Genomic DNA, 14246 nt, shown 5'->3' with positions numbered 1-14246 from the left:
CCACAGTCAACACCAATCAATCGCTCAATCACTGGTATTTACCGGGCGCTTACTATGTTTACAGCCTTGTACTAAGCACTTAGTACTACGCTCTAGAGAAAGCCTTGGCACAGATCACTTCAAAACATAACCGACAGAAAATGCTAACTGGAAATAGATTCAGGGCTTTTCCTGGCATTTCCATTTTAGATGGCTAGTTGCGCTTAGAGAATTTATAGAAATTCTTTCAAAACTATAAAAGAGAAAAGAAAATATCCTAATTGCTAGGGAATAGAAATGGAACAGTCGGAAAGGACACTTCCTGTTTGTCTGTGTCCAAGAAGGGTTCAAAATGGTCAAGGCAGATGTAGACAAGGACCAGGGTTCACCAGATGAAGATGGTAAAATAGTATTTCATCTTTTCCCCCCGACTTTGCCTTCCAATCTTCTGATGGTAGGCTCATCCCTAGAATGTATGATCGATGTGCACAGGGAACGTATCTATCGACCCTGTTGTTCTACCCTAAGTGCTTCAGTACTCTGCACCCAGTAAGCACTCAAAAAATACAATTGATTGACTGGTCATTCCATTGCTAAATAAAATTTATTCAATCGTATTCACTGAGCGCTTACTGTGTGCACAGCAATGTACTAAGCACTTGGGGAGTACAAGTCGGCAACATATAGAGACGATCCCTACCCAACAATGGGCTCACAGTCTAGAAGGGCTCACAGTCTAAAAAAAATGCCAAAAAGTGTGCAAAGCAGGAGAGAGGGGAAAAGAAAAAGAGAAGCCAGGGGCCTGGACAATCAGCTAGAAATGGAATTCTACATGGTTTTGACTAAGGAAGCTCGAATAAAGGCTTTCTAAATAAGGGCTTGAAAAATTAGTGGTCCAAGCCCCCGAGTAGCAAAATGCCATGCCATGAAGTTTCTCACACATTTTTGTCCTGCTTAAAAGATGCCTTACAGACTAATCACTTTGGCTCTATTGACTTTCATTCAATTTATTCAGTTGTATTTGTTGAGTGCTTGTTGAGTGCTTACTGTGTGCAGAGTACTGTACTAAGTAACTGGTACACTACAATACAATAAATGGACACATTCCCTGGCCCGGACAATCTTACAGTCTACAGGGAGCTTACACACATCTGTAACCCCATCTGCAATGCTCCTTCCCAAGGAGACTCTCCCCCCATCCCCACCCCCTCCTTCAGGCAGCATGCCCTGATTGATTTCCCCAACCTTCCTCCAGCTCAATCCATCCCACTGCGGCTTGAGGACTTACCTACTCCTTTGCTACTGACTGACTCACTCCCTTGTGTCTCCACAATTCTTTTATCCTTAACTTGGGTCAATTTAACAACTCAAGCTTACCTTCTCCCCTATTTCTGTGGAAATGCCTCAAGGGTTGGGGCATCTCGACTTAATTTGTTTCTCTGTTTCCCCAATCACCCAATGCACAGTTCGCTATGGAGTAGGCCATCCAATACAGCTGACTCTAATGCCTGCATTGCACCAATCAATGGTATTTACTGAGTGCTTACTGTGGGAAGAGTATTGTTCCCACATGTCCGGAGAGCATTGGGAATGGGTCTTAACTAATTGACTAGCATGTTGCCTGTTCAGTGGTCAGAATAATAATGGTATTTGCTAAGCGCTTTCTATGTGCCGAGCGCTGGGGTAGGTACAAAAAAAAATCAGGTCGGACATAGTCCCCGTCTCACATGGGACTCCATGTGGGAGGGAGAACAGACATTTAATCCCCACTTTACAGATGAGAAAAATGGCACAGAGTGACTTGCCCAAAACTTTACAGCAGATGAGAGGCAGAGCCACAATTGTAATCCAAGCCCTCTGACTCCCAGGCCCGCTTGGCCATGATGTTTCCCTTCCTTTCTGAGGAAATTTTATGAGCTGTATCCTAAGGTTTCTTTCTTTTTCTAACAAACCACTTTAGACTTTCAAGAACCTGATGCCTACAGAGAAGGCTCGTTTTTTCCTTAGGGTTAAAGCGAACTGGTAAACTGAAGAATGTAATCTCAACTTTTCACTCACCACTAAAGATAATTTCTGCAGAATCTCTCTTCCTCTCATTTTATCTACAGGGGATAAATTTTTAAATCAATTACTTCTGCCTACAAGATGGGCAGAACATCTGTGGGCTATTTTACCGGCCGGAACAGAGCATGTATTCTGGGGACTAAAATGCTAGAGGAACCTCGCTTTTATTTGAGTAACAGGAAATGAAGCACTGCTTGAACAAAACAAAGGTCTTGCTCCACATCTGGAATTTTCAGAGATGTTTAGATCACACCTATTAAAATGTAGACTGGGTGTTAAAAATTATAATAGCAAAATAAATCTCTCAGAAATATCTACCTAAACAGATGAATACTTAAGGATCTTGCTAGGGGTGGGGAGGACTTGGGGAAGGGGCCAGTGCCACAGTCAGAGCCAGGGCCCTGGGAGTCAGAAGGACCTGGGTTCTAATCCTAGCTCTGCCACTTGTGAGCACTGTGACCTTGGGCAAATCACAACTTCTCTGGGCCTCAGTCCCCCCATCTGTAAAATGGGGTGGAAGACTGTGGGCCCGATGTGGCACAGTCTTTTAAAACAGTGCTTGACACAGTAATCACTTAATACCATCATCAATCCCTCTTCAATATCAGACTTGCTACACTAGGTTAGCAATGGGCTCACTGAAACCATACGTAGTTCACAGAGGCAACAGCAAGTCTCCCTGGAGCTTCAAGCATTGTAAATATGGGTGCAGGAAAGGACTCACCCTCACAAATAATAATAATGCTATTTATTAAGCACTTACTATTATGTATATCTCAAGCACTTTGCTAAGCTCTGGGGTATTTACAAGATAATCAAATCAGGCACAGCCTGTCCCATGTGGGGCTCTACGAGGGAGGGATTTTATCCCCATTTAACAGATGAGGAAACAAGCACAGAGAAGTTAATTGTCTTGCTCAAGCTCACACAGCAGGAATGTGGTAGAGCCAGGACTAGAACCCATCAACCCAGCTTCCAGAGCAGGGCTTTTTCCATTAAACCATGCTATCTCTTCCCGCTTTAAAGCTACAGAATATTGGACTCTAACGTCGGCTTGGAATTTAGTGCCCATCCAGCATAAGGAGACCCTGAACTGAACCCGATACCGATGGAAGAGGCTGAATGTCATAACAGCACCTTGTCTGTGGAAAAGAAAAGATCTGGGGACCCAACAGGTGAGCCTCAGCAACTAACATCTTCAGGGGCACCCTCCCAGTGATCCTATTGGCAATGGAGAGGGTTAAATATATAGTTACAAAGATGTTTAGGTGATACCTCATCATCATCATCATCAATCATATTTATTGAGCGCTTACTGTGTGCAGAGCACTGTACTAAGCGCTTGGGAAGTACAAGTTGGCAACATATAGAGACAGTCCCTACCCAACAGTGGGCTCAGTCTAAAAGGGATACTTCCTAAGGGGGAGAGGGATGCTCAGATGATTCAACAACCTCAATAGCCAGTTTAAGAACAGAGTTTAGATTCTATCAACACTGAGCAGCACGGGACAGGAAATTAGGAGACTTTGGTTCCAGTCTCAGCTCTGTCACTGGCCCACTGTGGGATCCTGGGCAAATCGCAACTGCCAATTAAGGCCACGGTTCCCTAATCCATGATATTTGAGCTCTTATTGTGCATTGGGCACCGGACTAAGCATTTGGGAGAGTACAACAGAATTGGTAGACACGATCCCTGCCCACAGAGAGACTGAATTTAGAGGCCTGAAAATGGGAATGAGACAGATTATAAACACCAGGTGGGAAAGGGATTGTGACTGGCCTGACAACCTTGCATCTATCCCCGTGCTTAGCACACAATAAGTGTTTAACAGATGCCATGATTATTATTAGATTAAAAGCACATGGGGATACAACTTTCAGACATCAATGCATCTTTGAATAGTATTATGTGTTTAAAATATTTTCTCCACCAAAACCAACTTAGTTTTCCAGATTAAATGCTAAAAGGGAAAAAAAAAACCTCCAAGGGACACCACATTAAATAGATAATCCCCTTCCTAATATTCCTTAGGTACTGCTATTTAAACAGATGCATGAACAAAATTCCCTGATTTCCCTACTAAAGTATTCAAAAGCAGATTCGTGAAACCAATCGCAAGATGAATATAAACATGATTCTACGGGGAGGGGGAGTAGTCAGCAGGATTAAAAAACATGAACTCAAGGAAAACGAGTATGAACAGGCTTAGTCCTTGGTACAGTCCAAGTTACGAAGTTCCCCCTTTTAGACTGTGAGCCCACTGTTGGGTAGGGACTGTCTCTATATGTTGCCAACTTGCACTTCCCAAGCGCTTAGCACAGTGCTCTGCACACAGTAAGCGCTCAATAAATATGACTGATTGATTGATTGATTGAAGTTAGGGATTGATAGATTAAAAGGCCAATGAGGTAAAGGAGGCTATGGTAGTTGGCTGCTCTTCCCAAAGCAATTCTACAGATTCAAGAGCAAACCCTTCAAGAACATCGATCCAGGACCAGGCCTTGAAAAGGCTGAACTCATTACCGAATCCTAATTTTTTTTTTCCTTCATGGTATTTGTTAAGCACTTAGCATGTGTCAGACACTATTCTAAGCGTTGGGGTACGTACAAATTAATTAGGTCACGCACAGTCCCTGTTCCGCATGAGGCTCACATTCATTCAATAATATTTATTGAGCGCTTACCCTGTGCAGAGCACTGTACTAAGCGCTTAGGAGAGCACAATACAACAACAGGCACATTCTCTGCCCACACAAGCTCGTCATACACTGTTCTAAGCACTGGAGTATATCAGGTTGGAGACAGTCCCACTTTCTAGGTAGGAGGGAGTAGAATTTAATCCCCATTTTACAGTTGAGAAAACTGAGGCACAGACAAATGCCTTAATTAATTAATTAATGGTGGAATTTGTTAGGTGCTTACTATGTGCCAAGCACTGTTCTAAGCACCAGGATAGATACAAGGTTATCAGGTTGTTTCACGTGGGGCTCACGGTCTTAATCCCCATTTTCCAGATGAGGTAACTGAGGCACAGAGAAGTTAAGTGACTTGCCCAAAGTCACACACCTGACAAGAGGCAGAGCCGGGATTAGAACTCACGACCTTTGACTCCCAAGCCCGTGCTCCTTCCACTAAGCCATGCTGCTTCCCTATATATTTATTGAGCACTTACTGACTGATCACACAGTGAAACTAAAAAACAAAAACAAAAAAACAACCAATCAACCAATCCCCTAGGCAAATTTTCAAATGATCTGAAACAGAAGACTCTCCAAAGCATCAGAGCAGGGACTTAATCACAGTCTAAGTAGGTGGGACAACAGGTATTGAATCCCTGTTTTACAGTTGAGGAAACTGAGGCCCAGAGAATTGAAGTGACTTGACCAAGGTGACACAGTAAGCAACTGGCAGAGCTGGCATTAGAACCCAGGACCTCTTACTTCCAGGCCTGTGCTCCTTCCACTAGGCCACATTGCTTCCCCATCTCTCCATACCCCAAACCCGACTGCTGAAATGGTCGCCAGCGATCCTGCTTTAGTTCAGCCCACCCTCTTCCATTCCCAGCCAAGTCCCTGGGGCCACAAACGGTTTATGCCAACTTTGCAAGCCACCAGGTAACTGGAGGGAGAAGAAGTGACTAGTGCTATTCATCTGTTCTGAGAACTACACTCAGCCATCTTGGGAATGCCCCCCTCAATAATAATAATAATAACAATAATAATAATAGTAATAATGATGGTATTTGTTAAGCGCTCCCTATGTGCCAAGCACTGTGCTAAGCACTGGAGGAGAGACAAGGTTATGAGATTGTCCCACATGGGGCTCAGAGTCTTAATTCCCATTTTACTGATTAGGTAACTGAGGCACAGAGAAGTTAAGTGACTTGACCAAAGTCACATAGCTGACAAGTGGCAGAGACAGAATTAGAACCCATGACCTCTGACTCCCAAGCCCGTGCTCTTTCCACTAAACCACGCTGAGGTATCCTATTCTGTCCCAAAGGGTTCTGCTCCTGTAACCAATGCAACAGTTGCAACACAGTCAGTTTCCTCAAAACAGCAGGGGGATGATCTTGAACCTTTGTTCTAGTTCCAGCTCCACCACTTCCCTGCTGTGTGACCTTGGGCAAAGGCAGCATGGTTTAGTAGACAGAGCACAGGTCTGGGAGTCAGAAGATCTGGGTTCTAATTCCGGCCCTGCCACTTGTCTGCTGCATGACCCAGGGCAAGTCACTTAACTTCTCTGGGCCTCAGTTCCCTCATCTGTAAAATGGGGAGTAAGACTGTGAGCCCTATATAGGACAGGGACTGCATCCAACCCGCTTATCTTGCATCTACCCCAGATTTAGAACAGTGCCTGGCGCATAGTAAGCATTTAACAAATACCATTAAAAAAAAACCTTAACTTCTTTGTGCTTCAGTCACCTCACCTGCAAAATGGGGATTTCGCCTGTGAGTCCCATGTGAGACAGGGACTACGTCCAACCTATCTTGTATCTACCCAAGCGCTTAGTACAGTGTCTGGCACAGAGTAAGTGCTTAGCAAATACCATAAAGGGGGAATGCTCCCACTTCCGCGCAAGCACCTCAAACGAAACGATCCACATCCGCCTTCTACCCAGATGGATGCGTGATGACAGAGGAATGTTCCGTTCCCCGACTCCTTAAATCGCCTTCCCTCCAGAACGTGTACTGTAAACACTCTCTGTGGGAGAATGGACTGTATCTATCTCGGCAAAGTTACTCTGAGGGTAACAAAATAACAGGATGGTGAATCCCACAACAAACCCGAGATTTTGTTGTCTGTCTCCCCCTTCTAATAATAATAATTTTGGTATTTGTTAAGCACTTCCTATGTGCAAAGCACTGTTCTAAGCACTGGGGAAGATACAAGGTGATCAGGTTGTCCCATGTGGGGCTCACAATCTTAATCCCCTTTTACAGATGAGGTAACAGGCACAGAGAAGTTAAGTGACTTGCCCAAAGTCACACAGCTGACAAGCAGCGGAGCCAGGATTTGAATCCATGACCTCTGACTCCCAAGCCTGTGCTCTTTCCACTAAGCCACGCTGCTTCTCTAGACTGAGCCCATTGTTGGGTAGGGATTGTCTCCATCTGTTGCCGAACTGTACTTTCCAAGCACTTAGTACAGTGCCCTGCACACAGAAAGTCCTCAATAAATACAATTATATGAATGAATGAATGATGTTAAAAATGTCAAAAATTAAAATGAGGAAGTTTAAAAATGCAGGAATAAGGCCATATCACTAAAGAGAAGTATAAAGATATAAACACAGCTGTGTAGAGAAATGATTAGTAGAGCAAAAGCTGGAAAGGAGTTGCAGTTAGACTAAGATATAAAAGCCACTAGGTTGTTTTTTTTCTCCCCCTATTGTTAGAGGTGAACCAGGAATACCACAGAAAATGTCATCTCCTTGATGGACAGGAAAGAAAATCTGATAACAGTTGACTGAGAAGACACAGACTTTTAAGGCTTTCTTCCCCTACTCTCCTCAAAAAAGATCAACAGTGAACTTTTGAGCAAAACCAGTCCCTCTTCTGGTGGAAGAATGGCAAGTTGAAGTAGAACAGGGAAAGAAATGCATAACGGTAGCATGAAAAATGGTAGGTATTTAAATAGGTAAAGTCTAAGGACATACATCCTGCACTACACAAGGAGTTGGGGTAAGTTATGGAAAATGACCTGGTTTTTGAAACTCACAAGGGTCAGGTGATGGGGTTTTTAAGGGCAGAAGAAGTTAAAGGAACTGGGGAGGCTTCTCCTGAAAAGGAAAAGGCTGAAGGGTGTCAACTGTTTCAAATAAATGAAGGGGTTTTTGAAGAAGACAATAATCGACTAAGGCGACTAAACAAACTGAAATGAGCCTGAAATAAAAGCAAGCAATCTGGGATGGCCGAAAGGAAAAATGCATTGACCAAACTCTGAACCATGGCTATCACAGAAATAGCCATCTCTGGATGTCTTACAGAAAAGAACTGCCAGCTATCCTGAACGATTGGTTGGTTTCTTGCTCAGAGGCAGGAGACTCGACAAGATGAACTCGGAATTCTCATGCCCAGGATAACCCGGCAGCTGGGTTCTTCCTGGGCTGGCGAGGTAGCCAAAGTTTGAGTGCCAAGCTCGGGGCCGTCACTCATCTTGCCCACCTTCCCAGGTGCCAGGAAAAGCACAGCCTAGTGGATAAAGCCTGGGAGACAGAAGGACCTCGGTTCTAAAGTGGCAGAGCCACGATGTCTGCTGTGTGACTTGGGCAAGTCACTTTGCCTCTCTGGGCCTCAGTTAACTCACCTGTTAAATGGGGATTAAGACTGTGAGTCTTACACACGGCAGGGACTGTGTTGTCCAACCCAATTAATTTGTATCTATCCTAGCATTTTAGTACAGTGCCGGGCACGCAGTAAGGTGCTTTACAACTACCAAAAGCAACAAACACCACCACGACATCTCCTGGTTAAGGCAGCCAACCTAAAGTGGTCTAACCACCTGGGCAAGTGCTACCTTGCCAACCTCTGCTCAGGGGCATCTAGCTTGGCTCTCAGAGATTCTAAAGACACTTCAAAAGCCCTTATTTACATACACATCAAAGAATCATGTTAGTTGTCTAAAGCAATACTCTATAAACCAGAGAAAGCAAAGCCATACTCTTTATCTGGGTCATTTTATATTGGTACTTTTTAAATTCCAGGCTTTTTGCAGCTTCTATACAAAAAACAGTATTTGGTACATATTAAAACTAAGAGCAGCAAGGTTTTGTTTAGTTTATAGTGAGCGCTTTACAAATACCATAAAAACAATATAGTATTTCGTCCTCGTGTAAAGTCGCAACTGCATTTCAATCAAGAAGCTTCCTAAATACATTCTCCATTATTGCCATCTTATTAAAAACAGTAAGAGGTATCATAATAAGAAAGTTGCTTGTACCGAGCATGTTTTGATGCCTAATAAATAAACCAAACAGAATACTGACACCACCCATACTTTACAAAATCTCTTCCACTAATTAAAATCTTTTTTACCCTATTACCATCAACAGCTGCCGAAATAAAAGACATTTAAAGGGTCCTCCTCCACATGTTTGCTGAACTGGTCTTGCCCTTTTATAGTTATGGCTCAACAGAGTACCTGAATGTTTTTAGTAACAGGAGAAAAACTCATTTTAAGAAAAAAAATACTGTCAGTTTTCACTGTGGATTGAGTTTTGTTGATTAAGCTTTGAAAATGATTATATTTGTTCATATTTCCAAACATCCCAATTCCACGGTCGACACTACAGATCTTCTTAAACCCATCAACTGGCATGTCAATCTAGCAACTGCCACCAACAGAAATGCAAGGGTGGAAATTCGAAGATATGTCTATAAGCCAAAATTTTAGAATTAACACCATGACGGCCCTTTACCTCAATCTCCATTTTCAGGACTCCACTCTTTTGCTAACTCAGTTGTACTGTCCTCTCCCAACCACTTAGTACAGTGCTCTGCACAGGGTAAGCACTCGATAAATACCACTGACTGATTCCGCAAGTAGGAATTTCAAGTAGCCTGATACCAAATCCTCCCTTGACCAGCTCATCACTTGAAAAACAGGTAATTTTCCCTTGGGCTTGTTTCCTATAAACTTGGGTGTCCCCTCGAAGAGCTGCAAACTCTCTCAAGCTTTCTCCTCTTGGAATAATCAAATATCCCAAAGGAAGGCTGACCACGGATCCCAGAAGGAATGAGATTAGGGAGAGAACTCCGTCTCCCTCCGCATCCTCAAGCCGGAAGGGAGACGATTTTTCAGCCGAGCTCGGCTTTCCCCATCTCCTGGGTCCACGACTTGAAATCCCGACGTGCCACCTGTAAGAGGGGCCTTACCAGCGCCCACTCCTCCTCCCCCTGCCCCCTTTTCCCAGCCTCAATCGGCCAAGCGACAGTACTTATTGAGCACTGACGAGTGCGAGCACTGCGGTCAGCGCTTGGAGCATCAGCACTTTGAAGAGTCCATCAGCCCAGGTTTCTGGACTGTGAGCCCACTGTTGGGTAGGGACTGTCTCTATATGTTGCCAACTTGTACTTCCCAAGCGCTTAGTACAGTGCTCTGCACACAGTAAGCGCTCAATAAATACGATAGATTGATTGATTGGAAGAGGTAGGAGGGATGGGGGGCAGACTTCTGGGGCCTTTCCTCGGCTCTGAGCAGGTTGGCCGGGCTCCAGGAGTCTAGCACGGGGGGCTGCTGGCATCGCCCCCCTCCTCCCCTCCGACCCCCAGGGCAGACCCCAGCTCTCCCCTACAACCCCACTTCACCTGGACAGACCCCAGGTCTCCCCTACAACGCCCCCTCCCCCCAGACAGACCCCAGCTCTCCCCTACAACGCCCCCTCCCCCAACAGACCCCAGGTCTCTCCTACAACGCCCCCCACCCCCCGACAGACCCCAGCTCTCCCCTACATCGCCCACTCCCCCCGACAGACCCCAGGTCTCTCCTACAATGCCCCCCTCCCCCTGGACAGACCCCAGCTCTCCCCTACAACGCCCCCTCCACCCAGACAGACCCCAGCTCTCCCCTACAACGCCCCCTCCCCCTAAATACACCCCCAGTTTTCACTACAACGCCCCCTCCCCCCGGGCAGACCCCCACTCTCCCCTACAACTCCCCCTCCCACCCGGACAGATCCCAGGGGCCTCGCTGCACCGCCCCCTGCCCCGAAGACCCCCTGAGTCCTTACTGCATGGCCCCCTGCCTCTGGACAGACTCCCGGTCCTCACTACAACGCCCCATTCTCCTGGTCAGACCCCCGGTTCCGGTTACACCGCCCCTGCCCCTAGACAGACCCTCCGGTCCTCGCTACAATGCTCCTTCCCCCTGGACACACCCGTGGTCCTCGCTACAACGCTCCCTGCCCCCGGACAGACCCCGGGTCCTCGCTACAACGCCCCCTTCTCCCGGATGGACCCCCAGTCCTCGCTACAACGCTCCCTTCCCCCGGAACAAACCCCAACTCCCCTTTACACCGCCTCCTCCCCCCGGACACACCCCTGGTCCTCAGTACAGCATTCCCTCTCCCCGGACAGACCCCCCAGTCCTCACTACAGCGCTCCCTGCCCCTGGACAGACCCTGGGTCCTCGCTACACAGCTCCCTCCCCCAGGACAGACCCCTGGGTCCTCGCTACACCGCCCTCTCCCCCCGGACAGACCCCAGCTCCCCGTTACACCGCCCCCTGCCCCCGGATACACCCCCAGTCCTCACTACAACGCTCCCTCCTCCCGGACAGACCTTGGGTCCTCGCTACACCATCCCCTACCCCCGGATACACCCCCAGTCCTCGCTACACCGCTCCCTTCCCCCGGACAGACCCCGGGTCCTCCCTACAACGCCCCCTCCCCCCGGAGAGACCCCAGCTCCCCGTTACACCGCCCCCTGCCCCCGGATACACCCCCAGTCCTCACTACAACGTCCCCTCCTCCCGGATAGACCCCGGGTCCCCACTACAACCCTCCCTCCCCCTGGACAGCCACCCCAGTGCTCACTACACCGCCCCCTTCCCCCGGAAAGACCTTGGGGCCTCGCTACACCGCCCCCTGCCCCCGCATACACCCCCCAGTCCTCGCTACAACGCTCCCTTCCCCCGCACAGACCCCAGGTCTTCCCTACAACGCCTCCTCCCCCCGGACAGACCCCGGGTCTTCCCTACAACGCCCCCTCCCACCGGACAGACCTTGGGTCCTCGCTACACCGCTCCCTTCCCCCGCACACACCCCCCAGTCCTCGCTACAACGCTCCCTTCTCCCGGACAGACCCCGGGTCTTCGCTACAACGCTCCCTCCCCCCGGACAGATCCCCCCCCCCCCCCCCCCCCCAGTCCTCGCTACACCGCTCCGTTCGCCCGGACAGACCCCGGGTCCTCGCTACAACGCCCCTTTCCCCGGACAGACCCCGGGTCCTCGCTACACCGCCCCCTGCCCCCGGACAGACCCCCCAGTCCTCACTACACCGCTCCCTTCCCCCGGACAGACCCCGGGTCTTCGCTACAACGCTCCCTCCCCCCGGACAGACCCCCGTTCGCCCGGACAGACTCCGGGTCCTCGCTACAACACCCCCTCCCCCAGGACAGACCCCAGCTCCCCGTTACACCACCTCCTTCCCCCGGACAGACCCCCAGTCCTCACTACACCGCTCCCTTCCCCCGGACAGACCCCGGGTCCTCGCTACACCTACCCCTACCCCCGCATACACCCCCAGTCCTCGCTACAACGCTCCCGTCTCCCGGACAGACCCCGGGTCTTCGCTATAACGCTCTCTCCCCCCGGACAGACCCCCAGTCCTCACTACAACGCCCCCTGCCCCCGGATACGCCCCTAGTTTTCCCTACAGCGCTCCATGCCCCCGGGGCCCCGCTCCCCCGCTCCCTCCCTTAGCAGAGGGGGGAGCGGGGGCCGCTGGGCTCCCTCCTCCGCCCCCCGTACCTGCACGGGCCCCGAGCACCAGCAGCAACGGTAGCAGCAGCAGGGGCTGGATGGGGGTCGGGAAGGGCCTGCGGCTGCTGCAGCTCCAGCAGCTCCAGAAGGCAGCAGCGCCGGCCACAGCATCCCACGCAGTGCACCGCGCACTGTGGCGCGCAATGTAGCGCGCCTGCCGTGCCCCGCCCCCTCCGCTCCGCGCCCCTCCGCGCCCCGCCCCCGCCCCTCTTCCCGCGAGATCCAGGCCGGGGGGAGGGCGCGGAGGGGCGGGGATTCCGGAGCGACGGCCCCTCCCACCAATCGCCGCGCGGTGGTGGGAGGGCGGGCTCCTCCGGCGGCCAATAGGAACCGCGGAAAGGCGGCCCCCTCCGCCAATGGGGAGCCCGGAAGGAGGCGCTGCGGAGGCGGGGACCGGCAGGGGGCGCCCCGGCACAGTGCGGCACCGCTCACCTCCTCCGGGAAGCCTTCCCGGACTGAGCCCCCACCCCCACCCCCGCTCCTCCACTCAGTCATTCAATCCTACTTATTGAGCCCTTACTGTGTGCGGACTGTGCCTTTTAGACTGTGAGCCCACTGTTGCGTAGGGACTGTCTCTATATGTTGCCAATTTGTACTCCCCAAGCGCTTAGTACAGTGCTCTGCACATAGTAAGCGCTCAATAAATACGATTGATGATTGATAATGATGATGATGATGCGGAGCACTGGACTAAGCGCTTCGAAAGTACAATGAGTTGACAGAGAAGCAGCGTGGCTCAGTGGAAGAGCCCGGGCTTTGGAGTCAGAGGTCAGGCGTTCAAATCCCGGCTCCGCCAACTGTCAGCTGTGTGACTTTGGGCAAGTCACTTCACTTCTCCGTGCCTCAGTTACCTCATCTGTAAAACGGGGAATAAGACTGTGAGCCCCACGTGGGACAACCTGATCACCTTGTATCCCCCCAGCGCTTAGAACAGTGCTTTGCACATAGTAAGTGCTTAACAAATACTATTATCATTATTATTATCATATGGTATAATCATTGATCTGAACAGATTGGACCCCTCTGTCCTATTATAGCCAGGACAGATGGGTTTTAGCCCTTTCCTCTGTCTCAAAGTCAGTCAATCGTATTTATTGAGTGCTTACTGTGTGCGGAGCACTATACTAAGCGCTTGGGAAGTACGTTTCAGCAATAGATAGGGACAGCCCCTCCCCAACAAGGGGCTCACAGTCTAGAAGCGGGAGACAGAAGACAAAACAGGTAGACAAGCCTCTGCCCCCCTCCCCCTTAATTCATTCAGTTGTATTTATTTAGCGCTTACTGTGTGCAGAGCACTGGACTAAGCGCTTGGAAAGTACAATTCGGCAACAGCGACAATAATAATAATGATGATGATGGTGTTTGTTAAGCGCTTACTGTGTGTGAAGCACTATTTTGAACCCTGGGGGGGATACAAGGTGATCAGGTTGTCCCACGTGGGGCTCACAGTTTTAATCCCCATTTGACAGATGAGGTAACTGAGGCCCAGAGATGTTGTGACTTGCCCAAAGTCACACAGCTGACAAGTGGCGGAGCCAGTATTAGAACCCATGACCTCTGGCTCCCAAGCCCTTGCTCTTTCCACTGAGCCACACTGCTTCTCTACAATCCCCACAATCCCTACAATCCCTACCCAACAGTGGGCTCGCTGTCTAGAAGGGGGAGACAAACAATAAAACAAAACAAGTAGACAGGCATCAATAGCATCGAGATAGATAA

At 49.4% G+C, this 14246-nt stretch overlaps 1 protein-coding gene across 2 annotated transcripts in view; it reads right to left on the bottom strand.

Annotated features, from left to right (window-relative positions):
- The window catches only part of GLCE (glucuronic acid epimerase), a 106072-nt gene extending 93433 nt beyond the window's left edge, over window positions 1–12639 (bottom strand). For both annotated transcript variants that reach the window (XM_038767370.1, XM_038767373.1), the window contains exon 1: window positions 12516–12639. The gene's annotated coding sequence lies outside the window, so the exon portion shown is untranslated. The remainder of the gene's footprint in view (window positions 1–12515) is intronic.
- Window positions 12640–14246: the final 1607 nt, after the last annotated feature.

The sequence above is a fragment of the Tachyglossus aculeatus genome, chromosome 26, assembly GCF_015852505.1.
Source record: "Tachyglossus aculeatus isolate mTacAcu1 chromosome 26, mTacAcu1.pri, whole genome shotgun sequence".
Classification (NCBI taxonomy): domain Eukaryota; kingdom Metazoa; phylum Chordata; class Mammalia; order Monotremata; family Tachyglossidae; genus Tachyglossus; species Tachyglossus aculeatus.
This window is presented reverse-complemented; position numbering and strand designations above follow the sequence as displayed.